Source organism: Triticum aestivum, chromosome 1B (assembly GCF_018294505.1).
Source record: "Triticum aestivum cultivar Chinese Spring chromosome 1B, IWGSC CS RefSeq v2.1, whole genome shotgun sequence".
Taxonomy (NCBI): domain Eukaryota; kingdom Viridiplantae; phylum Streptophyta; class Magnoliopsida; order Poales; family Poaceae; genus Triticum; species Triticum aestivum.
Window position 1 is genome coordinate 340262873 of NC_057795.1, and position 10274 is coordinate 340273146.

Consider the following 10274-nt stretch of genomic DNA (forward strand, 5'->3'; position numbering starts at 1 on the left):
CCCTCTGAGAGTAATAACCGGGACCTGTTTTTGTAGTCCGGTCAACAGTCCATCTCAACAGGGCTCGTCCTCGGGGGATCTTCCTCCGGAGATGATGGAGAGTGAAACCCCACCTGCATTTCCGTCCCGTGAAGCTGGCGACCCTGAGGTATTGACACGGAGGAGTCCAGATCCAATGGGGCCGGAAGCTAACACTTCGGCCGCCCCAAGCCCGGCGCGCTCGGCTCTTGTGGTGGACAAGGAAAAGGGTCCGGGAGAGTCCGGTGTCCGGCCGAACATGCTGACGGGCCTCCTGGAGTCAGCTGCTCTCTTGGAGAATCATCGTACACTAATGGGTACAGTGCTGGAGAAAATCTCCTCCGCCACAAGCCAGTTAAATGAAGCTTTCAAAAGCCTGCTCAAAGGCTTTGAGGTAAGCCGCCAAAATACGCAGCTTTTAGTTATACCGCATGCGATACATGTGCTCTGTATAGATAGTAGCCCCTGAGACTGTGGATGCCAGCCGATGGTGGCAAATGGAGGATGAAATTCCCAGATAATAATCGCACTTGTATTGATGTGCAGGTTACTAAGGGTTCGGCTGTAGACCAAGCCGCTGAATGCGCCGAATTGAGGCGGCAAATTGACGTGGTGGAAGCCGACGTCACGCTTGTTAACAAGCGATTCGAGGAGTCGCAGAGTATGCTTTCCTATATCCACATCTATTTTAGGAAATTGGAAGGTTATAATATTGATGTGATGTGATGTAGTTGCAGGCGGAGCTGCTGCCGTTGAGGCCCTGAGGGCGGAGCTTGCCCTTGCCAAGGAACAAGCCCGGGTTAGCAATGCAGTTGCTCTAAAGGCAGTCGAGGAGTTGAAAGCCGAACAGGCCGCTCATCTCTGAAGCAAAGAAAAGATAGCCGAGATGGCTGTGGAGCTGAGGGATGCCGCCGGCCGGTATGAGATTCTCGATAAAGAGAACCAGGCGAAGGCGGCTGACCTGAAGAAGGCACTAGACTTGGCTAAAGAGACGCGTTCTCATATTAGAGACGCGCGGGAGGAACTTCGATAAGCCGGGGAGATCGCGGCTGGAAATCCTTATTTGTTGTGTATGAAGTTTTTAGATCCAAAGTATGCTCCATTGGATAAGCTATGGAGTGCCGTAGATCAGTATGCGGACTTGGCAAAGAGTGCGGCTGATGCAGCCAAGTTGTTCAAGGACCATGAAGATAATAAAATAGAAAAACTGTTCTAGTCGCAGTTTAATGCACCAGCACGCTCCTTGCCCTCGAGTGAGAAGATGGCCGCTATAGCCGAGCTTCATAGGATGTCCAGACTTGCAATGAGGTCTGTAATAGACCATCTGTGGCCAAAGTGGCCGAAGCCGGACAATTACTTTGGTTTGGTGCAACAATTATTTGGTGCCGAAGTGCAGATCGATGCCGTGAAGAGATCGGTGTGCATAGAGGGTGCGCGGATGGCTCTTGCCCGTGTGAAGACATACTGGGCGGATATGGAGGCCACCAGCATTGCAACCCAGGGTCCGGCAGGAAGTCAAGACCCAGCCAAGCACTATTTTGAGCAGGTCATAGAAGGTGCCCGTATAATAGAGGCGCAGTGCTCAAAGAATGTCATGTTTGAGTGACGATTCTATTAAATGTAAACAATTATGTGCTTGATTATTGCTTGAAAGTATTATATTGTCTCCTGTGTGGTTGTTTATGTATGCATATAACATGAAAGTTAGCAGTCGTTGTCTTCGTCCCCCACACATATAATGCGGGGGTGTTCGAGAAAATATGCTTAAACACACTTGATCCAACATCTTGGTCCGTTAAGGAGGTGATCGCACGTCGAACTAGGCAATCGGACTATATAGCTGTAACACTTTACACTTAGCCATTGGAGTTTGAAAGGTGGGGCTACTATGTAGCCCCTGGTACTTCCGCGAGCGTCCGGATACGGTGCACGTACTTGACCGGTAGACCGGTCCTTCGTTAATGCGGAGGAATCCTATAGATTCCGATTAGTCCTCGAGTGGTTGACCAGTCTCTCGTTGTATCATGACAGTCAGCTTTCGGCTTTCTCTACTGAGGTGCTCGTCCGGAATAACCAGGGCACAATCGTAGTAGTTCTCCTTTGGCCCCATTAGCCGATAGAACAGAATGTAAGGCAGCAAACCCAGGAGCCGGGCTAACCCAACATTTGACCAAAGACATGATTCGGAGCTGATGCATATAAGGCCAAACTCGTGACGCCAAACACTCCCGAAGGTATTCGGACTTTATAATATATATTGGGTTGAATGACGCCCTTGACCCTGTGGTTCCAGGTACGTGCATTGATCTGTCGTGGCCAAAAGCCTAGAACGCCAGTATCCCTTATAGGTTTATGAAATACCCATGGGACGTCGAGCAACAAGAGACAGTGAAAAAGGTTTACGCAGGGGCTTAATCTAAAGAGAAACCTGTGGGCAGGGCCCTGCTGTACGTCTGCGCCTGTGTCTTCGTTGTGCCGTATCCTGGAAGGGTGTCGCACTGGTAGTGTCTGTAGAAAAGAAAAAGGAAAACATGTGAAAAGTTAATTATGCTCGAGAAGTATTCGAGATCCGGTCTGTTAATGAGGCAAGCCGAATTGTGGGCCTTTGTTACATGTCTGCAGCCCCTTGTATTATTTATGGGGGCACATGTACAGCCCCTGGCTTAGGTTTATCCGACCCATTTTGAAAAATGGTGTGTTGGACTCGTCTAACCGTGTCCGTATTCTTGAAGACCGATCATGTGTTCTGGTGGGAGAGGCCGCTTAGAGTTCGGCAGCGGGAACTACCGCATACTGCTCTGTGTTTCCGCTAACCGTGATGACGCCGCATGGACCGGGCATCTTGAGTTTGAGGCAGGCATAGTTCGGTATTACGTTAAAGCAAGCAAAGGCCGTTCTTCCAAGCAATGCATGATAATCACTGCTAAAGGGGGCGATGTTAAAGAGTAGGTTCTCGCTTCTGAAGTTGTCGGGAGAACCGAATGTCACTTCTAATACGAGGGAGCCCCAGCAGTGGGCTACTACACCTGGAATCACTCCATTGAAGGTGACGTTATTTTGACTTATTCTGGATGGGTCTAACCCCCTTGTTGCGGATGGTATCTTGATATATTAGATTAAGACTATTGCCGCCGTCCATTAGGACGCGAGTAAGACGGTATCCATCAATTATTGGATCAAGCACCAAGGCAGCCGATCCTCCATGCCGGATAATGGCTGGGTAGTCCCTGTGATCAAAAGTGATCGGGCAATTTGCCCAGGAATTGGATTGGGGGGCTACGAACTCTGCGTGAGTTGCATGTACCATGTTTACCGTTTTGACTTCCGGTGGGAATTGTTTCTGGCCCCTGGTATTCAGCTGGCAAGGCTCATCCTCGTCTTTGCTTGGTGTTTCCCTTCCCTTGTATTCGGCATTTAACTTGCCAGCCTGCTTGAAAACCCAACATTCTCTGTGGGTATGATTTGCAGGTTTGTCGGAAGTGCGATGGATTTGGCACAATCTGTCCAGGACTTTGTTCAGGCCGGATGGTTCTTCTTTACTGCCTTTGAATGGCTTCTTTCCTTGACCAGGTCGAGAGCCCCTAAATCCGTCGTTGACCACTGTGTTGTCCGGATTATCGTTATTCTAACGTTTGTGCTTAGTGTGCCGTGGCTTCCCGTTGCCATCTCGGATTTCGGATGTACCCGGGTTGCTGGTGCCTCTACGGGCCAACCTGCTGTCCTCGCCCGCACAAAATTGGGTCATGAGGCTTGTTAGGGCTGCCATCATTCTCGGCTTTTCTTGGACGAGGTGTCTCGCAAGCCACTCGTCTCGGATATTGTGTTTGAAGGCCGCTAAGGCTTCGGCATCCGGACAGTCGACAATTTGATTCTTCTTAGTGAGGAATCTGTTCCAAAGTTTGCGGGCGGACTCTCCGGGCTGTTGTATTATGTGACTTAAGTCGTCAGCATCTGGAGGCTGGACATAGGTCCCTTGAAAGTTGGCCCTAAAAGCATCCTCAAGTTCCTCCCAACTTCCAATTAAGTTTTCGGGAAGACTTTTCAGCCAATGACAAGCTGGTCCTTTCAACTTGAGGGGGAGGTATTTGATGGCGTGGAGGTCATCCCCATGAGCCATATGTATGTGAAGGATAAAATCCTCAATCCAGACCCAGGGTCCGTCGTTCCGTCGTATGACTCTATATTCACATGTTTGAATCCCTGTGGAAATTCATGATCCAGCACCTCATCCGTGAAGCACAGGGGGTGTGCGGCCCCTCTATATCTAGCCGTGTTGCGGCATGCTGTCGGCTGCTGTTGCTCCCGGTGTTGATTCCGGACTGGTATTTGATCAATATGATTGTTGTGGTGGCCCTCATCCCACGTCGGACCATGTCCTATGGACCCATAGATTGATCTGGCAGCATTGGCCTTTTTGTCCAGGAGCGCTCGTAAATCGTGTGCGGTATCGGTGGCTGCTCTATCGCGGCCATGAGGTGGTTGGTCCAGCTGAGTAGCCTTATTGTTTTTGGGTCGAACGGGTGCTGCGGCTTCGTCATCAAATTTGGGTAGCAGTTTGCGCTTTGGGTAGCTCTTTGTGTGGTGATTATCACCACGTTTCCCTTCGGTGTCCAGCACCTTATTCCATCTTCGGTTGAGCGTGTCCTACACGGCCTTAAACCTTTGCTTCTGCTTCTTCAAGCTCCGTGCTGTGACTAGGAGTTTTCTGTGGAGGTTATCTTGTTTCGCATCGTCAACCGGACTGTTCTCTTCTTTGGAGGTAGCAGGATGAGTTCGGCCTTGTGAATTTATCTAATTGGGCGTCTACTCCGGGCTATATTCGGCATGACCTGGTTTGTCCTGCTCCATCGCTGGGTCCCTATAGCCGTTGTTAACTTCGGAATCAACCGGAGTGTCATCCTGCTTTGGGTTGTTATTGCTATTTTTACTATGACTGGACCTAAGGCGGCGGTTACGCCGCCATTTTTGCTTTGGCCCGGGGGGTTTATCCTCCGTTGTGTCCTTTTTGTCACCTTTGTCTTCTTTGGGGGTGTCTACCATGTAGACGTCATATGATGAAGTGCTTGTCCAGCGCCCTGTGGGCGGTGGTTCCCAATCATCCCCTACATCGACGTCCATACCGTCAATGTTATTGGGGTCGGAGTCAAGCATGTCTGTTAGGTCATCGACAGTGGCTATAAAGTGGGTGGTGGGTGGGCTGCGATTTTCTTTGTCTTCCATATCCCACACGGGCCGGACATAGTTCGGCCAGGAGACTTCTGACAGAGAAAGAGACCTTAATGAATTTAGCACGTCTCCGAAGGGTGAGTGCTGAAAGATATCTGCGGCGACGAATTCCATAACCGGGGCCCAGCTAGATTCGATGGGCTTGGATGCGCGCGGTCTGGAACACACGACCGGAGACAAGTCCGGGGGTCCGGAGATACAAATCTCTTTAGAAGAGGAGTCTGTGTTCGGCTCTAAAGCCGATGAGTGTGCGGTCTTCGGGGCGGGGTCCATCCACCCGTCCTCAGAAGGCACGGCCTGCTCTGGAGCAAAGTCCAGAGCGGTGGCAGGTGCGATGTCCCGAATACTGTCCGACTGCAGATCTAGGTCATGCTCATCGTGATTGTTCGGCGCTCCTGACACGGGTTCGAATCCGTCGAAGATCAAGTCTCCGCGGATGTTGGCAGTGTAGTTTAGGTTTCCAAATCTGACCTGATGGCCAGGGGTGTAGCTATCGATTTGCTCCAGATGGCCAAGCAAGTCGGCCCGTAGTGCGAAGCTGCCGAACACGAAGATCTGTCCGGGGAGAAAAGTCTCACCCAGGGCAGCGTGGTTGAAGGTTGGAGAAGCCATCTAGCCTTGCAGCGATGACACAGAGGAACTCTCAATTAAAGCACCAATGTCGGTGTCAAAACCGGCGGATCTCGGGTAGGGGGTCCCGAACTGTGCGTCTAAGACTAATGGTAACAGGAGGCAGGGGACACGATGTTTACCCAGGTTTGGGCCCTCTCGATGGAGGTAAAACCCTACTTTCTACTTGATTGATCTTGATGATATGAGTATTACAAGAGTTGATCTACCACGAGATCAGAGAGGCTAAACCCTAGAAGCTAGCCTATGGTATGATTGTTGTTGTTGTTGTTGTTGTTGTTGTTGTTGTGTCCTACGGACTAAACCCTCCGGTTTATATAGACACCGGAGGGGGCTAGGGTTACACAGAGTCAGTTTACAGAGGAGTAGATCTACATCCGAATCGCCAAGCTTGCCTTCCACGCCAAGGAGAGTCCCATCCGGACACGGGACGAAGTCTTCTATCTTGTATCTTCATAGTCCAATAGTCCGGCCAAAGTATATAGTCCGGTTGTCCGGATACCCCCTTATCCAGGACTCCCTCACCCTCCATTACAAGAGACTTAATGTACATAAAGTGGAGGCGTTACTGGTAATGCCAGCCTTAAGTGTTGTTAATGACCTTAAAGACTTTAGGAGTGAACGCCTGTCCGTTGTAACACTGAGTGACTCCTGGTCTTCGGTAGGTCGAGTGATTCTCTGGATGGTCGAATGACATTAGGTAGGAGGACTCCCGAGTGACATGATGGTTGAGTGGATTACACTCGACATCTTTGACTGGTGGTCTCTTGCTGCCTCTTGGACTTCTCATCTTATAGGGTAGTGACCTTGGGTAGGACATATAGGTCACGCCTATGACCCTACCCCAGGTCTGTATCCTCATCACCGCCCACCCCTGCGGTAGTACCGCTCTTTGCGGGGTTGCTTTGGGAGGTAACGGTTGGATTGTTCCCCCCACTAGTCTTCTTCCCCAAAGTTGACTCACCTCTTCCCCCAAAAGCTCCATTGTTGCTCCAAGCTCCATTTTCGCCCGATCTCTCTCCCTAGCCAATCAAACTTGTTGATTTGCTCGGGATTGGTTGAGAAGGCCCCGATCTACACTTCCACCAAGAGAAATTTGATTCCCCCACTAATCCCTAGCGGATCTTGTTACTCTTGGGTGTTTGAGCACCCTAGACGGTTGAGGTCACCGCGGAGCCATAGTCCATTATGGTGAAGCTTCATGGTGTCGTTGGGAGCCTCCAATTAAGTTGTGGAGATTGCCCCAACCTTGTTTGTAAAGGTTCGGTCGCCGCCTGCAAGGGCACCAATAGTGGAATCACGGCATCTCGCATTGTGTGAGGGCGTGAGGAGAATACGGTGGCCCTAGTGGCTTCTTGGGGAGCATTGTGCCTCCACACCGCTCTAACGGAGACGTACTTCCCCTCAAAAGGAAGGAACTTCGGTAACACGTCCTTGTCTTCACCGGCTCCACTCTTGGTTATCTCGTGCCTTTACTTGTGCAAGCTTATTTGTGTTGTATCCCTTGCTGCTTGTGTACTTGTTATTGTTGCATCATATAGGTTGCTCACCTAGTTGCATATTTAGACAACCTACTTTGATGCAAAGTTGAATTTGGTAAAGAAAAGCTAAAAATTTTTAGTTGCCTATTCACCCCCCCCCCTCTAGTCAACTATATTGATCCTTTCAATTGGTATCAAAGCCTCGTCTCTTTATTAAGGACTTTGCCGTCCGAAGAGTATGGTTGACACCGTAGACAGTAGGGAGGAGCACTCCGGTGTGAATCCGAGCTCGTCTACAGGTGATGGGGGAACCGCGGTGTCTCATGAGGAATTCAATGTGGCTTTGGGCACATTGAAAACCTCCATGACAACCGAGGTTGAAAGCATGTTTAATAAATTCTTAGAAGGACTTAAACTATCTACCTCGCTGTTGAAAGTGGGTGATCCCACTGACAAGCTGACGGATGCTAACTCCGATCAGGGGGAAGCTACTAGTGAAAAGGATCCTTCTACTAGTGGTAGAAATGGCACTAGCATGTTTGCCCATGTGGCACCTCCAATTTATGGAGGACCGATTCCTTCTACTCATTTAAATCATGTCGGCCCTCCTCCTAAGATTGTGAAAAATGAGGACTTTGATTTTTGGGTATATCGCTTCAAGCGTCATTTAAATCATGTGAATACTAATCTTTGGAGAATAATTGAAGAAGGTTTCCATCCACATGACCGAAGCAACTTCACCCCTAGAGAAGCCGTGGACCATCAATTCAATGAGAATGCTCTCTTCATCATTCAAGATGTTGTTCTACCCGAAGATCTCCCTCATTTTCAACCCTTCGCCATGGCCAAAGACGCATGGCATTGTGTTGTTTCCCTCTATAAGGGAAGTGCAAGCATTCAACGCTCCAACTATGAAGTGGTGCAAGATGAAGCCGATGAGTTTGCAATGAAAGAAGATGAAGAATCTGAAGAGCTCTTTCGGAGAGTAACCAAACTTGTGGTCTCACTCCGAGATGATGGGAGCAAGGACACGGATGATAATTGTATCAAGCACAAGTTCCTCAAAGCAATGATGCCTTTCCACAAGGCCTTGTCCTCTGTCATCCATCAAAGACTGGACTTCCACTCCTTGACCTCAAATGAAGTGTTGGATGAGTTTGTGGCAATGAGGATCTTGGACAAGACCGCCGACAACGCAGTGTTGTGCTCTCAAAGGGTAAAGAAGCCCAACCTTGCCTTGAAGGCCAAGGTTATTGTGGAAGAAGAGGGAGAAGAGGAAGATGAGGAGAGCAACCCCGAAGATACAAAATATGATTATCATGAGCACATGGCTCTTGCTTCAAGGCAATTTTGGAGCAAGAAGAACACAAGGCCCAACTTCAATAAGAACAACTCAAGTGGGTTCAAGGGCAAGCAACGTGCGAGAACTTGTTACAATTGTGGCAATGTGAGCCATTTTGTTGTGGATTGCCCGTACGAGAAGCGGGAAGACAATGGTGGCAAGCTCATCCGAAAAGACAAAGCCAAGTCCTTCCCCAACAAGAACAACTTCACCAAAAAGACTCCTACTCGAGGGTTGGTGGTTCAAGAATAATACCATGAGGATGACGATGATGATGAAGATAGTGAAGCCATGGCCATGGCCTCCGTTGCCATTGCCACAACTTGACTCACCCAATGAGAACATCACCGCCAAGTGTCTCATGGCTAAAGACACCAACAAGGTAACCCCCAACATCAAAACCACCATCATTACTAATTCCTCCTTGATGGAGGGCATTGATGAAAGTGAGGGGTCTAATGAGGAAGTGAATGAATTTGAGTCTTTTATGAGTAAGCTCAAGGGCAAAATCCAAGAAGCACTTTGTTGCTCTCTTGGAACAACTTGGTGAAGCCAATGACATTGTCGAGGCTCATGAAGAAACCATCTCTAAGATGGAAGGTCATAGTCGTGACTATGCCGATGAGATATCGGATCTCTCAAATTCTCTTGAGGAAGAGCATGGGCATCGTTTGGCTCTTGAGGAGTCACACAACGATGACCATGCTAAGTTAAAGAAAGATCTTGATCATGCTCTTGTTGTGTCTCATGTGCTAACTTCCGAGAAGGCTAAACTTGGCGTTGACCATGCTAGACTCAAGGAGGAGTTTTATCTACTTGACAAGGCCCACAAGGTCTTGAAGGGTCACTACAAAAAAAGACACATCCGTGACATTTTGGGCCGAACGAAATTTTTTTCTGTCATACATATGACACTTCTATGACGATAATTGTGACAAAACCCGGTATCATCATAGATGTGGTGGGCTCCTACTTCTATGACAAAAAATCATGACAGAAAATGGGCTATTCGTCCTGGGCGGGCCGGAGACGCAGCTGCATGACATTCTTTGGGCCGTCCATGACGGAAAAAACCGTGGTAGAAGCAAGGGGGAGGAAAATTTTGGGGAGTTGCCGGTCACGGTGGGAGGTCAGGGGCGGAGCGATGCGCGTTTCTCTCGTATGTACGTGCGTGTGTGCGAGGCGTTGGCTCTAACTGAAGCCGAGCGAGGGGTTGGGCTCTAACTGAACCCGAGCAATTGCACTGCAGGCTATGCGTTACTGAACCCGAGCGATCGATCGATGGCTGTTAACTGAACCCGATGGAGCGATTCCTTCGCTACTGCTGCTAACTACAGGAACCCGTGGTGTGGTGGGCTGGATGAATAGTAGACGGTGGAGGGGTGGCCGTGGAGGGGTGGTTGAACAGGACCCCGTGGTGTGGAGGGCTGGATGAACAGTAGACGATGAAGGGGTGCCCGTGGAGGGGTGGTTGAACAGTAGCCGGTGGAGTAGCGCACGGTGGAGGCTGGATGAACAGGAGCCCGTGGAGGCTGGAGGAGGTCGACGGTAGCTCATGGAGGCTGGAGGAGGTCGAC